The sequence below is a fragment of the Stegostoma tigrinum genome, chromosome 2 (genome assembly GCF_030684315.1).
Source record: "Stegostoma tigrinum isolate sSteTig4 chromosome 2, sSteTig4.hap1, whole genome shotgun sequence".
In the NCBI taxonomy this organism is placed as follows: Eukaryota; Metazoa; Chordata; class Chondrichthyes; order Orectolobiformes; family Stegostomatidae; genus Stegostoma; species Stegostoma tigrinum.
The window spans coordinates 30,508,466-30,532,119 of NC_081355.1; the positions used below are offsets into that span (position 1 = coordinate 30,508,466).

The 23,654-nt window shown below is 40.3% G+C and overlaps 1 long non-coding RNA gene across 4 annotated transcripts in view; it reads left to right on the forward strand.

The window, feature by feature from the left end:
* Positions 1-23,654, forward strand: part of LOC125460607 (uncharacterized) — a 106,900-nt gene that overhangs the window by 78,177 nt on the left and 5,069 nt on the right. The gene's annotated exons all lie outside the window — the stretch shown is intronic.

Genomic DNA, 23,654 nt, shown 5'->3' on the forward strand with positions numbered 1-23,654 from the left:
TAACTCATTAGCCGAATGCATCATCTGTGATGAACTATGAGTCAAACATGCTGGGTTGAATCCTACATATTTTTGGCAACGTCAGTATTAATGTCCCTTTTCATGGGTTTCTCTCCGTGATGCCTAGTGAGTTCCACTTCATTAACTACCTACCCCCCCGCCATGACACTGTTCTTGTCTCATGCTAGTCCAAGTCTCCCACTCACCATTGCCTGAAGATCTCAGTACTCGCCAGATATCCTGGAATGGTCCGACATCTCTATCACCACAGGCATCTTTAAAAGGCCGTAATGCACCTGGACAAGTGCTGTCAGTTCAGAGCTGCCCTGCATGGTTTGTAATATTTGCCTTGGGCCTGACAGACAAGAGGATTTTGGCACCTCACTTTATGGATGGGGGCCTGAAGATACTGGTAGACAGGGTGGTACAGAGGAGGGTTGTATCTTCCACCAAGATCAGCAGAGTAGACCACGACACTACATTCTATAGACCTGTTTTTGGATTAGCACCTGGGTCAGTGCCTTCTTGCATCTGGAAGAATGTCCAACACTGTAGAAAGCATGTCAACGATCTTCTCTGCTCCACCAGTGTAAGTGTCACCATCTTGTCTCTGATATTTCTTACTTACTTCACCTGTCAGTGTACCCATTTCCAATAAAACTTATTACTGTGAGTAGCATCTTCCCTCACTTACTCTCACCTCTCTTCCCAAGCTCCCGCATTACTAACCCTGCGCTGCCTATTCCCTCATTCACTCGGGACATTACATCACCTTTTCCCACACTCGCAGCAGCACTAAAAGTTGTGCTATTCACTTGCCTATCACTTGATACTATCCTTGCTCTCATTTCAAGAGAAAATAGTTCACAATGGTGCAAGTTGAGCCAAGACAGATGGTGGAGTGCCTGACATTTGGTTCCTCACCTCTTACAAGGCGAGTATCCTGAATGCAAGTATAGGGAGGCTATGCTTAAGTTAAATAGGGCATTGATGAGATTGTGTCTGGTATACTATGCATAGTCCTCACCACCATACCTTCAGAAGGATGTTGATGCATTGGAAGAAGTTCAAAGAAGGTTTGTATTATGAGGAAAAGTCAGACAAGGCTGGGTCTGTATCCTCTGGAATTCAGAGGAGTTAGAGGTGACAGAATTGAAACAATAAGATCCTGAGCAATCTTGTTCAAGCGGATGTGGGAAGGGTGTTTCCTTCTGTGGTAGTGTCTTGGAATGGGGCTCATAGTTTAAAAATAAGGGGTGCCCATTTAAAACAGAGAAAGGAACCTTTTTTCTCTCACATGGCTGTGAATCTTTGGAATTCCCCTCCTGAAAAGGCAGAGAATGAATAATCTATAAATATTTTTAAGGCAGATAGATTCTCAATTACCAAGGAGATGAGAAATAATCAGAGATATGCAGGAATCTAGAGTTGAGGTTAAAATCAAATCTGCCATGATCCCATTGCGCAGTCAAGCAGGTTTGAAGGGCCTAGAGGCCTACTACTGTTCCTTGTTCATACATACTCTGACTACCCTAAGTTGCTCACCGACCTGCCAAAGCCCCCACACTAATTGCAGACACTGTCTTTGACTTTACCAGGACCCCTGACTTAAGGGCATCTCTCTTCTCTTAACTGGGGACTGCTGCCAACCATGCCAAGCTTCCTGGTTTTGTGCCTAGGTTAAACAGCAAGGCAAGATAGAAGTTTTGTAAGCCTGGTAGCTCTGGCTGATGGGGACAGATTGCAAAAAGGCAAAGCAGGGTAAGGAAAGGATGTTGTGAACATCCAGATAGACTCAAGGTAAGTGATCACCAAGAGAACACGTGAGCAGCCCTGAGATGCAACCTGGTCCAATCCATCAGCTGAGTGCCTGTGCCTATACACAAACTATCCTTTTAGCAAATTGCAATGGTAGTTGTCAGTGGATGCTGAGGTGCAACATGGCTGTGAAGCAGCATGTTTCAAGCATGTAGAGATGGGAGACAGGCTGGTAAACGTCTTATGCACACAACTTTATCACACTTTTAGCGCTTCCTTACCCTGGAATGAAAATCACATCTCTAAAACAAAGCCAGGAATTTTCCCAACTTTCACTACTTGCTTGAAGTATAAAAATCAATCCCATTGTATTTCGTATTCTGTTTCACCTCCACTAATAAGGAAATGCTGCAGATTCAGAAGCGCCATTGTCTTAATCAGTTTTTAAACTGAGGTCCTATCTCTCCTGAGATAAAGGTAAAAACATCAATAGTACTTACAGAGCACTCTTCATGCAGAAAAACTGCTCAGTTATAAGTAACAACAGATGATGAGCAAGATAAGGAGGCATTGTGAGAGATGATCAATAACCTTGGACAAAGATGTAGGTTTTAATTAGGCCTTAAAGGATGAAATAGAGGTGGAGGCCTTGATGGAGGGAATTCCAATATGTACGGTTTGGGCTAAAAGCTGTAATGGGTATTTAAAAGCGAGCATAAACAAGAAAATAAAGAAAAGGAATGTCACTTTGAGGGTGGTGCCAGGGGTGCATGTTATTATACTAGACAGAGTCATGGAAATGGAGAAAGGCAAGGACAAAGATGGATGGGATTTCTAAAGTTTAGATCATTGAATCCCAATAGTGTAGCAAATGGGTCCTTTGGTCCAACAAGCCCACACCGGATCCCACCCAGAACCCATCCCCCTAATCTACTCATCCCTGGGTAATTTAACATGGGCAGTCCACCTAACCTGCACATCTTTGGACTTTGGGAGGAAACCAGAGCACCTGGAGGAAACCCACGCAGACATAGGGAGAATGTGCAAACTCCACACAGACAGTTGCCCAAGGATGGAATTGAATCCAGATCCCTGGCACTGTGAGGCAGCAGTGCTAACCACTGAGCTGCCATGCCGATATTGACAAACTAGAAGCCAATGTAAATCAGTGGTGTGATGGACAAGTTTGACTTCATGGAGAATAAGGATACGAGCAGCAAAAGTGAACAAAGGCTCGCATGTAGGAGCAAAAGCAAAGTTGCTGGAAAAGCTCAGCAGGTCTGGCAGCATTTGTGAAGGAGAAAACAGAGTTAATGTTTCGGGTCCAGTGACCCTTCCTCAGAACTAGCATATAGGAGGCCTGCAAACAAGAGAGCACTGGAATTGATAGCCCTGGAGTAATGAAGGCTTGGATGGATGTTTCAGCTGCAGATACACATGCTGTATGACTCTGTAACTGTATGACACTGAGAGAAGTGGAGACAGGTGATATTGTGATTAAATATTACTGATATTACTAAACAAATATCTAACTGTGATCTCATCGGTATCTTGTCGTGCAACCCTATGATTACATGTCTGCATGGATTTACTCTGAGACTTACCTTTTATTTGACTTTCTGACTAGTGCCTTATAATAAAAATGCCTATGATGTTTAATCATCTATCAATGTCAGCCATCACATCATGTCAGTTTTCTGACATGTGAGATTGTGATCACAACTTTCTTGCTAGGGATCATGATTACACAGTCCAAAGTTGTGCAGCTTAGGTGGGTTGCCCATGCTAAATTACCCATTAGCAGCCAGGGATGCGTGGATTAGCTATAGGAAAATGCAGGGTTATAAGGATGGAGTAGCTCAGCAGTGGTACTGGGTGGGATGCTCTACAGAGAGTTGATGTGAACTTGGTGTTCCGAATGGCCTGTTTCAACACTGTAGGGATTCTAATTACAGAGGGAGATGTAAACCAAATGGAAGAAAAGCTGGGGTAATTTTTTAAAAATGGCGTTTAGCTTAACATCAGATTTTGTGGATTGAAAAAGGAGGGAAATAATTCCATTGTTTTTTTTAATTGTACGAAGAGATTAGGGTAAGAGATGGTGCAATGAGTCCGTTTCCACAGAGTACCTAAATATTTTAGTTAGTTCCAACCCAAACAACGATGTTGATTAATGTAATCCACGGCTACCAACGTGGTTACTTCTGGCAACTATTTAGTTTGTAGTATACTAATTTGAGGACCATTTTTGAATCTTTTCCCATTTCTTCACATCCTGGAAATGATATTATCCAATAATAGCAGGGGAAAGTTGTAGGTAAGTTATATACCAGCTCATCAGAGTTGCAGACAAAGAAGTTTCATATGAGTAAGTTCAGCATTCAGAGATTTTTACTGCTCATTAATTTCCAGGTCTCACTATGTCTTGTATGAGAAGTTGGGACTAGGTCTCAAACTGAACAAATATCTAAGTGTGATCCCATCAGTCTCTTGTAGTGCAACCCTACGACTAAATGTTTGCATGGATCTACTTACAGGCTTACCTTTTATTTGCCCTACTAACCACTGCTGATAAAAATGCCTATAATGTTTTATCATCTGTCACTGTTACCATCACACCATGTCAGTTTTCTGTCATATGAGATTGTGATTTCAGTTTTCAAGCTATGGATCATGATTACAAAGCTTTATTGAAAAAGGGAAAAATAAAACTGCTTATTTAAATCTATATGATATATTTCAGTTGTATTGAAAAATTGGCAGTACAACTGCAGCAATGCAAGCACTTTTTTCAGATTTTGAGATATACTGATTTGCACTTAAGTACATAATGCATAATTTCAGGTAGGCGATGATATAAAACATCATTCAATCAAAAGTGAGGAGGATAGTAACAGATTTTGGAACAGTGATCTAGAGCAGATAAAATTTGTCGCAGAGAAGTACAAGCCATTTTGATAAAAAGAATGTGGAGAGGCAATATAAATTAAATATTACGACTTTAAAGAGGGCTGTGAGTCCAGGATCCAGAATACACACAAGCCTTTGGAAATGGTAGGACAGTTGAGAAGGCCGCATAAAAGACAATGGGATCCTTGGCTTTATAAATGGACAATAAAGGCAAGGAAATTTTGCCAATCCTTAATAACATATTAGTTAGAGTTATTGGGCTGAATTATAATTCAAAAAAGGTAAGTTTATGTTGAGGCAGTTTAAATCCTGACCTGTTTATTGACCAAAATCCATTTCTAAATTGCCAATTCTGACTTTAATTAAGCTGAACGTTGTGCAGGTAGCCAGCCTGATCCAGAATGGTGGGTTAGAACTTCAAATATAATAATAAGACATTGAATCTTATCGCCCTGCAGGTTTTTAAATTTAGCTGCTGCTTTGGCAAACCAAGCAATTTTGAGATGGATCCACAAAGTAGTTGTCTTCATGCCTACCTTCTGGGTCAAGGTACTTGTCTGAACAGCCTTCAAGACTTCCCAAGCTCTCTGACAACCAACACAGACCATTGATTCCATCACCCATCATGAGGCCTCTGTGAAGCACCCCCAGGCTGCTAAACTCGCCTCTGAAATTGTCAGCCCACCACGTCCGCCTCTGTCCTATTGGCTCCTTCCCACTCCGATTAACGACCCTCCCAAACAACCACCCCTTCTCACACTCAATAGACACTGAGGTATGGCTGTGGGTATGATCAATGACATTAGTGGCATTGTTACAACCAGGTGAGGAGTGATTAGCTCCTCTCTTCTTCATCTCGATCAGTTCCAACAAAATTTTTATTTTTTTGTAAGTAACTAATAGACTTCTGATTGTCTATGCTTAATTGATCCAAAATAAAGGAAAACCAATTCCAAGGTTTTAAATGAAAGAAAAGGAAGCTTTATTACCTATTAAACTCAAGAAAAATAAGAAAACACATGTACACACATGTACAAAAACACAGGTATTAAAGCTTGCATTTAAGGTCAGTTGTGTCCTTTTGAAAATCCATTCTTAGTTCATAAAAGTTTCATGTAAAAGACAAATGATGAAAGCTAAAGTTTGATAGTTAATTTTCACCACAATTGTAACAACACAGTAAAGTTTAATATTCATAGTTTGCAGTGGAACCTCAAATTGCAGATCTCTCATGACTTTCTGATTGGCCCATTCCCTACAGATTTGATTAGTACAAAGCCTGCTCTTTTTTGTTTGTTTCTGTGCTTGGAACTTTAGGTAGAATGACAAGCATTTGGGAAGGATGTAAAGGAGATTTACTTGTAACAGCAGTGAAAACTTTAAGTTATATGGAAAGGCTAGTGGAACAGGAGCTGTTGCCCTTAGGGCAGAAAAGGTTAATGGGAGATTTTATAGAAGAGTTCAAATACAAGGTTTCTCATAGAATAAAAATGGAAAAACAGATTCCAATGGCAATGGGGTTGGCAGCCAAAGCACAGAGATTTAATTGGCAAAAATATGCAATGACAGCATGAGGGAAAAGCAATTTACAAAAGAAATGTCAACAATTTAGAATGCATAATTTGCAGAGCAGTGGAAGCAGATTTAATGAAAATGTTCTAAACATGATTGCATAAATATGTTAAATGAAAAACATTGTAAGATTAAGAAAAGGGCAGGAAGTGGCAAAAGAGTCAGCACAGGCACTGTGCCCCAAACGGCCTCCTTCTGTGTTGTATGATTCAATGACATGTCAGCAGAATTGGAAAGGAATTCAAACACTGTGCTCCTCACAGGCTACAATTATGTTTAGTTTTAAATGACCAATACAGCTGACAAGATAATCAGTACTTTTCAATTATTAAATATGAAAAAAAATTGAGAAAACTACAGGTTTAACTGTGAAAAAGGAATTTGGCAAATGCTTTGCCCCAGTCTCCTTTTTATTATAACCAATCTGTTTTTTACCCTTCTTGTTATGAGACCATGAGGTTTGTTTAATCCAAGAATGGGTAGGGTTGATCTCTTACCCCCATCCAAATATCTGACTTTACCACTCTCCTTAATCTCTGCCTCCCATTTCCCAGAGTCCCCAATCACTCCTGCCCCAATATAATATCCTAAACCTCCACAACATATAACTCCCCTCAGTTACATGGCATCTGCTTCTTAGCTCCTGTCGCACCCGATAGGCAGCCATACTTTTAATCAAACTGGCCGTCAGTTGGAAACCTACTGAACAATTTAATGCCCTGAGTTTTATTTTGTGGGATGTACAAGAACCTGTGCTTCCAGGTTTTCCAACAAGAAATTTTAATGTAATTTGTCTTCCATGATGGCAGCACAGTGGTTCAGTGGTTGGCATTGCTGCCTCACAGTGCCAGGAACCCATTCGATTCCACCCTCTCAAATTTCACAAGTTAAGAAGTACCTGCTTATTGCACCGATTTCAAATCTGCTTTTGTACATTACTGAGCCGGAAATATTGCATTCATTCACTGAGTTGTACCAAACTCACATGCTTGTTTAGGTCCTAAAATAGTAGTAGTGTAACCACCACTTAAAGCAGCTAACACAATCCTGATCAACATGTAATAGGATTCAGTCTACCACATGATCACTTCCACCTTTTTTTTAGGTTCTGCCTTTTTTGAAGTTCCATATTCTCTGGCAAACTCAGACTCCTATCCACCCCCTACAGCTTCTCCATGTTTCAACCCATGAGAAATTCATTTCCGTTGGAAATAAAATAAAGAAGCTGCATTAATGCCAAAGCAGAAAACGTGAAAAACTGAAGGGAAAAAAACAGCACTAGTGGCATAAATGGAGGCAATTCATGAGAAAAAATAAGAGTGAAAGAGAAATGCCATAAACTTAGCTATAAGACTACTAAAGATGGATATTTGTTTGTTGTATCTCATCAACGTATTTAAGAATACCAAATCAAACATTTTAGTCAAATCTTATGTCAATTTGAATGAAGTCACTTGTATAGCGCATGCATGAAGGCAGATTTATGATGTTCTTACTATTATCTTTTTGTCGGTGTGTGTTTTTGTGATACAAGTCAGAAGAACTGGCATATTACAGATTATATGGTATGATACATTTTGCATCAAGATAGCTTGAGTGGAGAGTTAAGCTTTGAGTATGTTGGTATCATTCATTGATAGAGATTGTAACAGAACCATACATTACTCAGATATAGCGATTGGATAGTTATTTTTAAAAATCTCAACTTATAAATCTGCAGTACACCAAGAAGAATGTGACCCATTATGTTCTTCTAATAATATAGTTCTTCATCACAACTAGGCAAAATGAAGAAGCCTATTTAGGCTTGATAAGCTTGTGATGAATTAGCTTGGAAATGGAACAGCTGTGGGTATGGGTTTAACTGATCCTAAACTGAAGAATGTTTTCATGGCCACTGTCAAGTGAAGGGACTCTTAAGTAAAATTATTTTGGCTCAGCAGCCGAGCTTCAACTGGGTGCAGGTCAATGAACAAAACTGGCATTAACTTGCCAGAAATTGGCACTTGATTATCAACATGATTCAAAAAAGCTATAAAAGGAGGTTAATTTTGAAACTAGAAAACAAAACAAAATGCATACTGTTGTTATGTTGGTGTTTAAACATATTGTTTGTGCTAACATTGAGTGTAGAAAATAAGCCGCAGCTTCCAACATTCATCTTAAGGTGCACCATCTTCTCAAAACCACTTTTGTTCTGAGATGGGAAGAGCTAGATGTACCAAACATTTTTGACACGTAACTTGCAACTGAAGTGTTTCAATGTCATTTACAATATCACTTATATTTTTAGCCAAAACAATATTTTTTCTCAATAGTTTTGCAAAATGGTGCCTCTTTAATGAGCACCTTGCTCAGAATATACAATTTTCACTTAAAATTGCTTTTGAGTATTTTGAATCACTTCGAATGATTTGGATTCATATCCAATTTACAAGCAGAAAGTTTATAAGATTGCTATGACTGTAAGATCATAAGTTGTAGGAGCAGGGGTAGGCCATTCATCCCATTGAGACTGCTACATCATTCATTGAGATCATGGCTGATCTGATAATCCTTAAATCCACTTTCCTGCCTTTTCCTCGTATTCTTAGCCATAAAATGATTTTAAAAAGTCTGTCTCAGACTTGAATTTACTTATTGACCTTGTCTTAACAGCTTCTGCGGTAAAGAATTCTGCAGATTTACTGCTCTCTGGGAGAAGAAATACGTTCTCATCTCTCTCCTTACACAACCCCTTATTCTGAGATGATGTTGTCTAGTCCTACACCTCCCACAAAGATAAACAATCTTTCTGCATCAACCCTGGAAAGTCCCCTAAGAATCCTGTTTCAATAAAGACACCTCATTCATCTATATTCCAACAAATATAGGCTCAATCTACTCAACCTGTCCTCATAAGGCTGTTCCTCCATAGCTGGTATCAGCCAAGTGAACCCTCTCTGGACTGCTTCTTTGCAAGTATATCTTTCCTTAGATAGGAGGCACAAAACTGTACACATTATTATAGCCTCCCTATTTGTATACTCCATTCTCTTTGAAATAAGGGCCATTATGCTATTTGCCTTCCCTATTACCCATTGAACTTGGGTGTGAGCATTTTGTGATTCATCAACAATGACTCCCAAATCCCTCTATTCTGTAACTTTCTGCAATTTTTCTCTGTTTAAATAATATTCAGCTCCTCTATTCTTTCTGACAAAGGACATGATCTCACAATTTTCCATATTATATGCTTTAGAACTTAGAAAGTTTTCTTGTTTTGAAGGGCTCAAGTCAAAAGGCATGCTGAAAAGGCGTAAGGTATTCCTACCTGTGGACAATGGCAAGAACATCTGTGTTGGCATAGGAAGATCGTTTGTCCCCAACTGAGGGAAATTGTTACGAATAGCATGTTTTATGTACAGTTATACCTTTTGTTTAATTCCAATATAGATCATGGTTAGGACTGTGGACAATAGCAAATTAGCTTTTATAACTGGATATAAGGCCAGTGGGATTCACATTGCCATGGATATAGTTATTGGGAAGGGAAACGTCTATTGAAAGCCATTATAGCATCTGGTTGCAGGTTTACTATGATATCCCTGAAACTTATAGATACATTTGAGTCTGTGAGAATCTAGCAGAAAGACATCTGAATGTAGAGATAGCTAATCCTGCATCCAAAATAGAGAAATGCTGATCCTCTTGTTCATGATGCAGAATGCAAGTGGGAATTCATGTTCGGATTGGTGAAACTGACTTAGTAGACTGATTTCGTTTTAACAGAGGCTGGAAGATCCACCTAGCTTGTGCTAAAGGGAAAGAATTTCCATGTAACTCTCACTGTAAAAGTCAGGCCTGGGATTAGACATTACTGAGCTAGAAAGTGAGAAAGCAGCAGGCTAACAAGGGCAGAGAAAACCTCTCAATGAATGCTTTGTCTATTTAAGGGACAATGTAAAGTACAAATGTAGTGGGAGATCTTTGAATGTGCTAAAAGCTTCAGTACACCAAGAAGAATGTGACTCATTATATGCTTCTAATAAAGCAGTTCTTCATCACAACTAGGCAAAATGAAGAAGCCCTTTTAGGCTTGATAAGCTGTTAATGAATTAACCTGGAGATGAATTAACCTGGAGATGGGATTAACCCGCAGGTATGGGTTTAACTGATCCTAAACTAAAGAATATTTTCATGGCCACTCCTAAGTGAAAGGACTCTTAAGTAAAATTATTTTGGCACATTAACCGAGTTTCTATTCTATAATCTAGAACACATATTGCTGACAAAATATTTGGTTGATGCTGCTTATAGTTTTTTTTCAAATGGCAAAAGTATTAATACATGAAATCTTGTCGTGTCATGTTTTCAGCCAGTCCCTGGCATTGGAATTCCAATATGTTTTTAAAAGTTATTGGTCTGTAGGGACCGGTAACACCATCAATGATATTTCACATGACACAACTCTTGTTGGAACTGACTATGTTTCCACATAATTGCATTTAAAGAAAAATCTCACCAGAAAAGAGTTGATCCAGTCCATTAAAATGCAATCCCTCCATTTGATATGTAACATTTAGTGAGAATTTTTTTGCTCATTTTCACTTCATTTCTCTCCACCATCACACTTTCCAAGTGGCCGGGCCTTCAATAACTAACTGAAGAAAACAAGAAATTTTATTTATACACAGCCACCTATGGTAACAGAATGTCCCAAAGTTGCTCGACAATCAATGAAATACTTCTGCAGTGAAGCCAATAACGTAATGTAGGAAAAGTGAAAGCTAATTTGTAAACAGCAAGGTCCTACAAACACCAATTATTGAAATATATCAGTATTTGTCAAGAAAGAGATAGAGTTAACATTTTGAGTCCAATATGACACTTCCTCAGTCAGACTTGAAAATGTTGACTGTTTTCCAAAAATATAAGAAATATTTTGATTTTCTTTGCTGCCTCGGTATTTTGGATTATGATTTTAGAAGAAGGTTTCAAATATACTGATCCCATGATCTGTTTGAATCATTATTCCAGGATGAGAGGGGAATAGAATTTTAGAATAAGTAGTGAAGACATCTCTAGGTATAATACTTGTTCTCGAAGTAATAATGACAAGGTACTTATGAGTGAGCGCACTTAATCCACACATACTCATATCAAATCCAACAGTACAACTAAGATAATAAAATGTGAGGCTGGATGAACACAGCAGGCCAAGCAGCATCTCAGGAGCACAAAAGCTGACGTTTCGGGCCTAGACCCTTCATCAGAGAGGGGGATGGGGAGAGGGAACTGGAATAAATAGGGAGAGAGGGGGAGGCGGACCGAAGATGGAGAGTAAAGAAGATAGGTGGAGAGAGTGTAGGTGGGGAGGTAGGGAGGGGATAGGTCAGTCCAGGGAAGACGGACAGGTCAAGGAGGTGGGATGAGGTTAGTAGGTAGCTGGGGGTGCGGCTTGGGGTGGGAGGAAGGGATGGGTGAGAGGAAGAACCGGTTAGGGAGGCAGAGACAGGTTGGACTGGTTTTGGGATGCAGTGGGTGGAGTGGCGGAGCTGGGCTGGTTGTGTGGTGCAGTGGGGGGAGGGGACGAACTGGGCTGGTTTAGGGATGCAGTAGGAGAAGGGGAAATTTTGAAACTGGTGAAGTCCACATTGATACCATATGGCTGCAGGGTTCCCAGGCGGAATATGAGTTGCTGTTCCTGCAACCTTCGGGTGGCATCATTGTGGCACTGCAGGAGGCCCATGATGGACATGTCATCTAGAGAATGGGAGGGGGAGTGGAAATGGTTTGCGACTGGGAGGTGCAGTTGTTTGTTGCGGACTGAGCGGAGGTGTTCTGCAAAGCGGTCCCCAAGCCTCCGCTTGGTTTCCCCAATGTAGAGGAAGCCGCACCGGGTACAGTGGATGCAGTATACCTCATTGGCAGATGTGCAGGTGAACCTCTGCTTAATGTGGAATGTCATCTTGGGGCCTGGGATGCGGGTGAGGGAGGAGGTGTGGGGACAAGTGTAGCATTTCCTGCGGTTGCAGGGGAAGGTGCCGGGTGTGGTGGGGTTGGAGGGCAGTGTGGAGCGAACAAGGGAGTCACGGAGAGAGTGGTCTCTCCGGAAAGCTGACAGGGGAGGGGATGGAAAAATGTCTTGGGTGGTGGGGTCGGATTGTAAATGGCGGAAGTGTCGGAGGATAATGCGTTGTATCCGGAGGTTGGTAGGGTGGTGTGTGAGAACGAGGGGGATGCTCACATTGTTCATCATTCATTGTTATTTCTGGAATCAACTTTAAAAATACTTTCAGTAATATGGGGACGTGTTGTTTGTGCTGTTGGATTTGTGTGTGCTGGTGAGGCAAAATGACTTGGATGATCTATTAAAATCAATCAGATTATTTCATTCACTCTTGCATTCCTTTGTCTACTAGGGATGAATAATGGCAGCAAAATCATAAACTGTATAGTCAAAAAGCTATGAAGATCCAAAATATAACTAAAATTATATTATAATTTGATCTATTATCCTGTGTTTGAAAAAAAATCATTGCAGATGAATAGATTTAGCAATTGCCGTATGTCTGAAGAATCTACATCTCACTGATGAACAGATATTTAAATTCATGGATTTATAAACTTATGTCACCAATTTCAGAATTTTTATAGAATTCAATCTAACAGCATTTAGTTTGTAATCTAACCAAATGCAATATACAATACAATACAGCAAAGGAATACACCCTCCAGCCCAACAAGACTGCGCCAATTCCTGATCTGTATTTATACCTGTTACTTATTGTCCATGTGCAGTTTCTCTCGCTCTGTTCACCTCCCATTCATGTGTCTATCAAGATATGCCTTAAACGTTGCCAACATGCCTGCTTCCACCACCTCCACTGGCAGTGCATTCCACGCACAAAATATCTCGAGATAATGCTACACTAGTACATCATTAATCTATTAATCTGGAATCTCTGGATCACTACCTGAACCACAAGCAAATTGGCACAGGGTCAACAAGACTGAAGAGGTAAAAATGGCATCAGAGAAACAGGTTAGAATTCATAGGATATCGGCACCAATGCTAGGGAAGAAAGGAGCCGTTCCGATGGATTGGGATCCGCCTGATTAATGCCGGAACCAGTGTCCTGGCAAATCGCTGAACTAGGCATATATGTGTGCATGTGTGGTTGCATGGACCAAACTAAAGGGGATGGACTCAGTAGAGATTCTAGAACATATAATAGGATAGAGAGCATGGAAGTAGTCAGGAGTCTAAATTCAGGCACATCAGATAAGTGGGCAACTATGAGAAGGGGAGGGTAGTCAATGCAGGCCTGAGGGTGTTGTACTTAAATGCACACAGGGTACAAGATAAAGTAAGTGAGCTTGAAGCGCAGATTGAAATTGATTATGATCTTGTGCATATCACAGAAACATGGCTACACGGGATCAAAGCTGGGAACGAAATATCCAAGGATACACATCCTATCAAAAGAACAGGAAGATAGGCAGAGCACATAAGGTTGCCTTATTAGTAAGAAATGAAATTACATCAAAAGCAAGAAGTGATGCAGAGTCAAAGACATAGAATCTGTGTGGTAGAGTTGAAGGACTACAGAGGAGAAATGACCCTGAAAGGAGTTGTGAGTTGTAAACAGGCCTCCTAGGCAGTAGTCAGAATGTGGAGAACATAAATCGGGAGATAGAAAAGGCAAGTAAGAAAGGCATTATTACTATAATCAAGGGGGACTTAAATATGCAGGTGAACTGGGAAAATCAAATTGGAAGTGGATCTCAAGGAAAGTAATTTGTGCAATGTCTATAAGATGGGTTTATTTTGCAGAAGTCCAATTTTGGATAGAGCCTAACAGGGAACGAGCAATTCTGGATTTGGTGATGCGTAATGGGGTTGACTTGATTACGGAGTTTAGGTTATGAGACTGCTAGGGGACAATGATCATAATATGATAGAACCCTGCAGTTTGAGAGGGAGCAGCTGGAATCAGATGTAATGACATTACAATTGAGTAAAGGAAACTACAAAGACATGAGGAAGGAGCTGGCCAGTGTTGAATGGTAGGGAAGCCTAACAGATAAGATGGTGCAGCAGCAGCAAGAGTTTCTGGTGTAATTTGGGAGGCACAGCAGAAATTCATCCCAAAGAAGAAGAAATATATAACGGGAGGACGAGACAACAATTAGGACGAAGATTAGTGGGATGCCAGAGAATTAGGAGCGTTTAAAAACTAGCAGAATATAAAAGCAATAAGGGGAGAGAAAATGAAATATGAAAGTAAGCTAGCTAGGAAAGTAAAGGAAGATAGCAAGAATTTTACTTTTAGATATCTAGAAGGTAAGAAAGGCAAAAGTGGACAATGGACCACTGGAAAATGAGGCTGGATTAGTACTAATGGGGAACAAGGAATGGCAGCAGAACTGAATAGGTACTTTGCATCAGTTTTCACAGTGGAAGACACCAGCACCAGAACTTCAAGAGGGTCAGACGGCAGAGGTGAGTGTAATGATCATCACTAAGAAGAAGTTTCTGAGGAAGCTGAAAGGTCTGAAACTGGATAAATCACCCAGATGGACTACACCTCAAAGTTCTGAAGGAGATAGCTGAGGAGATTGTGGAGTCATTGGTGGTGATCTTTCAGAAATCAGTGGAATCAGATAGAGTCCCTGAGGACTGGAAAATGGCTAATGTAACATCCCTTTTAAAGAGAGGGAGGTAGAGGACAGGAAACTATTGGCTATTTAGTCTGACTTCAATAAGGTTTTAGAGTCCAATAGTAAGAATCAGATTGCAGAGTACTTGGAATAGTAAAATGGGGTTCAGTCAGCATGGCTTTGTCAAGGGGAGGTCAGGCCTGACAAATCTGTTAGAGTTCTTTAAGAAGATAACAAGCATGTTAGACAAAGGAGAGCCAGTGGCCATGATCTATTTGGATTTCCAGAAGGCCTTTAACAAGGTGCCACACAGGAGGATACTCAATAAGAGAAGACCCCATGTTGTTAAGAGCAAGGAACTGTGAATGGATAGAGGATTGGCTGACTGGCAGAAGACAGACAGTAGGGATAAACAAGTCTTTTTCAGAATGGAAATCCGGTGAGTAGTGGAGTTCCATAGGGGTCAGTGTTGGGACCACAACAATTGGCATCATACATTGACAATCTGGATGAAGGAACTGAGGGCATTGTTGCTAAGTTTGCAAATGATTCAAAGATAGATGAAGAGACAGGTAGCATTGAGGAAGTGGAGAGGCTGCAGAAGGAGAGGAGAGGAGACTGGGCAAAAAAGTGAAAGGTAGAATACAATGTTGAAAAGCATGAGGTTATGCTCTTTGGTAGGAAGAATCGAGGAATAGATTACTTCCAAAGGAGAAGGGCTTTCAAAATCTGAAGCACAAAGGGGATTTGGGATTCCTAGTCTAGGATTATCTTCACGTTAGCTTGCAGGTTCAACTGGCAGTTAAGGTAAATACAATTTCAACATATCAAGTGTACTGCTGAAGCTGTTTAAGGTTCTGACCAGACTACATTTGAAATATTATGAGCAGCTTTGAGTCCCTCATCTAACGGAGAATGTGCTGACACTGGTGGAGGTTCAGAGGAGGTTTACAAGAATGATCCTGGACTGGACTGAATCTGGTTCCCACAGATTGGAACGCCACTGTTTAAAAAAGGAAGTAGACATAAAGCAGGTAACTATAGGCCGGTTAGCTTAACTTCGGTAGTGGGGAAAATGCATGAATCTATCATTAAGGAAGAAATAGCAAGATATCTGGATATAAACTGTCCCACTGGGAACACCCAGCATGGGTTCATGAAGGGTAGGTCATGTTTAACTAATTTGGTGGAATCCTTTGAGGACAGTACTTGCATGGTGGACAATAGGGAACCTGTGGATGTGGTGTATCTGGATTTCCAGAAGGCATGTGACAAGGTGGCACACCAAAGGCTGCTACATAAGATAAAGTTGCATGGTATTACAGGTAATGTATTGGCATGGATAGAGGATTAGTTGACCAGTAGAAAGCAAAGAGTGAGTGGGCAACAGTCTGGCAGATGGAGTACAGTATTGATAAGTGTGGGGTCATCCATTTTGGTAGGAATAATAACAAAATGGACTATGTTTTAAATAGTGAAAAATTGCAGCACACTGCTGTGCAGAGGGACTTGGGTGTCCTCTTGCATGAATTGCTAAAAGTAGGATTGCAGGTGCAGCTGGTAATTAAAAAGGTAAATGGAATTTTGCCTGCCATTGCTAGAGGGATGGAGTTTAAAAACAGGGAGGCTGTGCTGCAGCTGTATAGGGTCCTGGTGAGGCCACACCTGGAGTACTGTGTGCAGTTTTGGTCTCCTTGAGAAGGAATATACTAGCACTGGAGGGGGTGCAGAGGAGATTCACTCCGTTGATTCCAGAGTTGAGAGGGTTGGATTATGAGGAGAGACTGAGTAGACTGGGATATACTCATTGGAATTCAGAAGAATGAGGGGAAATCTTACAGAAACATGTAAGATTATGAAGGGAACAGATAAGGTAGAGGCAGGGAGGTTGTCTCCACTAGCAGGTAAAAAGAGGACTAGAGGGCATTCGCCTCAAAATAAAGGGAAACAGATGTAGGACTGAGGTCAGGAGGAACTTCTTCACCCAAAGGGTTGTGAATCTGTGGAATTCCCTGCCCAGTGAAGTGGTTGAAGCTACCTCACTGAATGTTTTTAATGCTGGGATCTAACAGGTCCATATCTTACAATGCAGTTTTAACAGCAGCAAGGCTAGATAAATTTTTGAACAGTAAAGGAATTAAGGGTTATGGTGAGTGGACGGGTAAGTGGAGCTGAGTCTCAAAAAGATCAGCCATGATCTTGTTAAATGGCGGGGCAGGCTCAGGGTCCAGATGGCCTGCTCCTGCTCCTAGTTTTTAAGTTCTTATGAAGGGCTTCTCACATGAGAAGCAGTTGAGGTTATTGGGTCTCTACCCAATGGAGTTTAGAAGGATGAGGTTGGATCTGATTGTAACTTACATAATATTGAGAGGGCCGGATGGAGTGGAAGTGGAGAAAATGTTTCCACTAGTAGGAAAGACTACAATCCAAGAGCACAGCCTCACGGTGAAGGGATGACCCTTTAGGACTGAGATGAGGAGGAATACCTTCAGCCAAAAGGTGGTTAATCTGTAGAACTGACTGCTGCAGAGGGTTGTAGAGGCCAAGTCATTGAGTGTTTTTAAGACAGAGATATATAGATTCTTGATTGGTTTTGGGAGAACACAGAAGAATGAGTTCAAGAAACATAGCAACTATGATCGAATGTTGGAAAAGACTCAATGGGCTGAATGGCCTAATTCAGCTCTTATATCATATGGTTTTATAGGTTTTAACTCAGTTCACTATCAAGCCCAATTTACTGAGTTACTGTCAAGCCTATTGAAAAGTAACTCTATTAATTCTTTTGTCCTTTCTTTTTCTCTCTCTCTCTCACTGTCTGTAGTTTGTGTAATTATGAGATGAATATGAATTACTGCCTTTTAATTAAATATATGATTGAAAATATTTTGCTGTGTTTTTCTGAAGGTGAAAAATTAACATTGTAAATCATACACTGACAGGACGCCAATGCTGGCTGAAATCCTACAGGGCCATAATTCCTTCCTGAGTCATAACAATTGCCTCCAACACTTAAACTATGGGGCCATGGTAAGTGGCTTATACTCAGATGCTGGCAGTTAATGACAAGCTTCCAATGACTCAGAAATCTGGTGTTTGGTTATAGATAATAAAGTGTGAAGCTGGACGAACACAGCAGGCCAAGCAGCATCTCAGGAGCCCTAAAGCTGACGTTTCAGGCCTAGACCCTTCATCAGAGAGGATGAAGAGTCTAGGCCCGAAACGTCAGCTTTTGTGCTCCTGAGATGCTGCTTGGCCTGCTGTGTTCATCCAGCTCCACACTTTATTATCTTGGATCCTCCAGCATCTGCAGTTCCCATTATCTCAGGTGTTTGGTTATTTTTGGTCAGCACAGTTTACCAAATGAAATTATAATCCCTGCTTCACAGAGAAAACAGATCACCACTGTGCTGGTTATGAACGCAACCCAGGATGACAGATACATTCAAATTGAATGATTTTGTTAGTTTACCAACCTAATTGCTAATGGGACAAGTTATTGCCCCCAATCATATCATCTAATATCTTACACTTGATTAATACTGAAACAGTTCTGTTAATCGAGGATAATAAAATGTGAGGCTGGATGAACACAGCAGGCCAAGCAGCATCTCAGGAGCACAAAAGCTGACGTTTCGGGCCTAGACCCTTCATCAGAGATGATGAAGGGTCTAGGCCCGAAACGTCAGCTTTTGTGCTCCTGAGATGCTGCTTGGCCTGCTGTGTTCATCCAGCCTCACATTTTATTATCTTGGAATTCTCCAGCATCTGCAGTTCCCATTATCTCTGTTAATCGAGGATCTTATTTTGCTGCTGTTAAAACTGCATTGTAAGATATGGACCTGTTAGATCCCAGCAATCAAATTCTTAACAAGTATTATAAGACGAATACTTGCCACTCATCATGTAGTGTGAGATATCTGGTAGATTTGCTATCACTATCTTCTTTTTGGGAAGGGAACTATAGAATCTGCTTGACTTTGTGTGAAAAATCAGTTTAATCTAATGCCATTAAACAGGATGTAGCTTATTGCATGATAGCAGCTATTTACAAGTTACACTAATGTGATAAACATTGTAGCAGAGATTATGAAAAGACCCAAACAGTACATTTTCCTCCTTCAAGATCCTAAGCTTTTCTCTCAATAAGTCTGTATAATATTATCATAGTGAGGGTGCTTAAGGTACTCTTAAGCATCAAGGTTTTAAGACCCTTACAGAACTACAAACTTAAAATTCTTCACTTGTTTATTTTGTTAAATTAGAATGAATGCATACGCCTTTGGTCTGCTAGTATCTAAATTACTAGTTGACAAGTGAACTCTCATTTTTCTTCTGCTTTGATTATGGGACTAAGATGCAGTCTCACAGGTATTGTGACTATTCCACGCGGGGCACTTCAAGAAAAATCCAATGTTGTTCTTGGCAAACTTAAACACATGAAAACTTCCCAGCAGATAACAAAGGATCTCAAACATGAATTAAACTGTTTCCTTGGTTGAAATCAGCTAACTCAGCATAGACAAGAATTACATTTGGAACTTTCTAATTTGTATAGTTTGGTTATATGAATACTGAAATGTAACAGCTAATTGAAAGTAAGTTATCATGTAGCGCCACTCCAAGCAATCCAAGATAAGAGAATATTCTCAAGGAGCAAGTTATGCTCTGAAAGTTGCTAATATTGTCTTGTCAGATATCTGTGCTATGTATAACTCACATGCTTTCAATTTCAATCTGGATGAATCCTTTATGCTAGATCATCTTAAACCTAAAGAGATGTCCATTGTCATATTCATATTCCTTGGTATCCTAGGTGGTATAGTACAACACAAATTTCTTTATATTAAGTCTTGGAGGTCTTTAAATTATTGCATAATAATAGTATGAAAAGTTTTTTACAACTTGTCATTATTAGCTCCATTATCCTAACACACCAATTTGAACAAAGCTGCCAAACTGTTCTCAATGGAACAGGACTGTCTGTCCTTATTCATAGATTATGAAAAAATATCCTACTGATTCACAAGTAGCATGAAAAAAATTGAAAGAATTCTGTCTAATGACAAATACCCACGAAGTCGAGTTGGCAAAAACTGGAAGACAATTTCACAATATGTTGCAGTCCCACCCATTTGCGCAGACAGAGCTCTTAGGTCCTCAGAAAAATCCAGCAAGACTGTGAAAAAGTAAAATGCCTTCTACATGCATAACCAACCATTCACTCTTGCTAGCAAAGTGCCTTCAAGTGAACGACAGAAATTGCCCAATCACCACTCAGCATGATGATTCCTTGACTTCTCTTGATAAAAAAATTCTAACAGAATAAACAATTGGTACTTTTTTGGCACTGAAATCCATGTGTATGGCCTTCATCGTAGAAGGCAGACTTTCAATTCCACTCCCCTCCACCAACTAACCCAACAAATGTGACTTCAGGCGCCGTGGCAATGATCCAGTCCTAATGAACTGCACTGTTACTGAAACAGTATGTCAGTAATTCTTGGCTTAATGCCAACAATGGGATATGACACCATCATTAAAGTTCATATAAGCACAAGCAGTAAGATACAGAGGCTCTTAGAATGACATCTTCTTTAAATTAAGTCATGAGGACATAACGAAAGGGACTAAGCAGTCCAGATTAGGATCTTTTCTTCATTTGAACCCAACTCCAACTCAAACGGCTCAACCCAGAAGAAACAGTGAATTCTCATACTAGTGATTTGCCAGCCAGAAAATCGTGTATGCTCAATATTACCCCAAAATAAACTGTACCCCTGTATAACTTCATCAACAGTGTATGTTGTGGCTTCCCATAATGGTCTGATCAATAAAGATATCAGTACTTCTAAAGCCAAGTCAGGATGTAGCTCCCTTTTAACAAAACGGCACAGTGGCTCAGTGTTTAGCAGGGCCAGGGACCTGGGTTTGATTCTGCACCTGCCTGTTGTCTGTGTGGAGTTTGCATATTCTCCCTGTGTCTGCATGGGTTTCCTCCTATACCCGAAAGATGTGCAGTTAGGTGGATTAGCCATGAGGATTGCAGAGTTACAGGGACAGGATAGAGGGTGTAATCACAGGTGCTAGGTTTTCTTCCTGCGCTGTTAGCCAATCTCACTCAGCCTCAATATTTTTGGGCTACAGCATATAATAAAGTAATTACATGTTTCATTCTGGTCAGAAAATTACAATTATAGATGCTGTATGGGGACATGATCCAACCTATCAGTTGTTCTCTTTCTGAGAAAAGTATCAAGTCAGCAGTGTGATGGACTGTTCTCCATTCGAGTGCAACTCCAAGCATTCAAGAAAATTGATAGCATTTGGTACAAAATAGCACACATTATTGCCTCCACTTTCAACATTTGCTTCGACCACCAATTTTAACGGCATCTAAGAGATGGTACGGCACCAACTCACCAAGGCCATTTGACTGCACCTTCTAACCCTGCAACCTATCTAGGATAAGTACAGCAGATGCACTGGATCACCTCAACATGCAGATTTGCCTCCAAACCTCACACCATCCTGACTTGGAACTATGTCACCATTCCTTCACTGCCTGGAAATGTCCTAGAACTCACTAACAGAACTGTGGGTGTACTTACACCATGTGGACTACAGCCATTCAAGAAGGCAGTCTACAACCACATTCTCAAGGGCAGTTAGGAATGGGCAGTAAATGCTAGCCTGGATAACAATGCCCATATCCCATGAATGATTAAAAAAAGACTGACTCAATTTAACATTTTGTCTAACAAAGAAAGAATTTCTACTGGGAAATTGCATTAAAAGACTGTCTATGGAATCAAATAACCGAATTAGAACTGGTAATATCAGGAAAGGGAAATAACAGATTCATGAACATGCCATAGATAAAACCAATGTAAGTTATATATTATTGGTGATAAACCAAGACAGAGGTACATGCTGCTGCTGAAAACCTATCATAGATCATAACTAAAGTTACTACCTCCATATCAGTGAGCAGGCAGTTCGGAACAAATTAGTTAATTTTGAATATTTCTGTTTTTCTGTTTTTATTTCACATAAACAGCATCTGCAGTAGTTTAATGTAAATTCACCTCAACCGATCTTTCTTCTAATTAAGATGGGGTTATAATTGATTGCCACAAGGGATTTACAAAGTATCCATGTTCAAACTCTCCCCAGCCATTCAGTTCTGCTGAAAGAATATCAGTTTCTGGTGCTGTAAATGTCCTTATAGAATAAATATGACTGGCCGAACTTAACTGGAAATACATTGCCAAACAAGATTTTATATTTTCCAGACGTTGTTAAGGAATCCATTGCTATGTTTTTCATACAATCCCTATAATAGGGAAGTAGGCCATTCAGCCCCATCAAATCCACACCAATCCTCCAAAGAACATCCCGTTCAGACACACCCTCTATCCTGTCCCTGTAACTCTGCAATCCTCATGGCTAATCCACCTAACTGCACATCTTTGGGGTATAGGATGAAACCCATGCAGACACAGGGAGAATATGCAAACTCCACACAGACAACAGGCAGGTGCAGAATCAAACCCAGGTCCCTGGCCCTGCTAAACACTGAGCCACTATGCCGTTTTGTTAAAAGGGAGCTAATTACTCTTGCACATTACCTGACAGCAGCCTGTTATGAGAGACTTGTACTAATCTATTCCTATTGAATTAGTAGAAAGCCTTTCTTTCAACTTTGTTCTTTAGTTCATCAACTTTGTTGCAGGCAAGTTCAAACAGGGTCATCACAGCAAAATGCTGCAACGGGAATTGATGTGGTAATTTACATTTCTTGACTCCTTCAGCTTATCGGTCTAACATCATTTTCCCTAAGGTATATTAAAAAAAACTTTCTTTTGCTTCATAATTACACCTGATTACCTTGTATATCTGTCAAGCCCAGCACTGAGCTCAAAGACACTCTAAGTAGAAAGGGGACAATGCAGAATGTTTCTGTTGTGGCTTTTCACAAAATACCTGGAGGGGAGTTGTGTACCAAGAGAGACAGCTTGAAAGCGTGTGGCTGGTGAATGACCAAAATGTGAGACCAACAGATGGTGGGAGTATGGTAATCTAATCCATTATAGGATTACTTGCAGAATTCTTTTCTTCCCTGCTAAGAACTTTGTCAAGGCTGGAATTTAAAAATTTGTTCAGGTTTTCCTCCTTGCCATTTTGTAGTTTCATTCCATTTTGTCATATAAATTCTACTAGCGGGGTTCCCAAATAATTGCAGTGCTTCCCTAGAAATGATGTGAGGGTCAAACAGTTACAGTACAGTATCAATTTTCACCTGTCTATCTAGCGATATCAGTTTAAATGCCCATACAGTTATAATCCACTAACCAATCACTGATCTTTCTGTCTACCAGTACAGGTTGGTTATTTTAGAGCCAGAGGTGTATGTAAATCATATATGAGGGCTCAACATAGGATAAACAAACAGTTCAGTGGTAACACTCTCATTTTCAAGGTTCTAGGTTGATGTCCCACTGAAAGCACTTGAACCCAAAGTATAGGATAGGGCTTTCCAAACTGGGGCATAATTCCAACTAAAATCTTGGGATCAAGAGTTCTGAGGGCAGGCATGGATCTCCAGCTGAGCTGGAAGAGCCATACTGTTGCTATAATGGGTTCTCATTCTCACAGATCCTGCCATCCCCACTGCTTTCAGTTCTCACTAACTGAGGAGGTCACAACAATTTTCAGGACTTGAAATAGGGCCACAGCAGGATAATATTTGGCTAACCCGATATTCT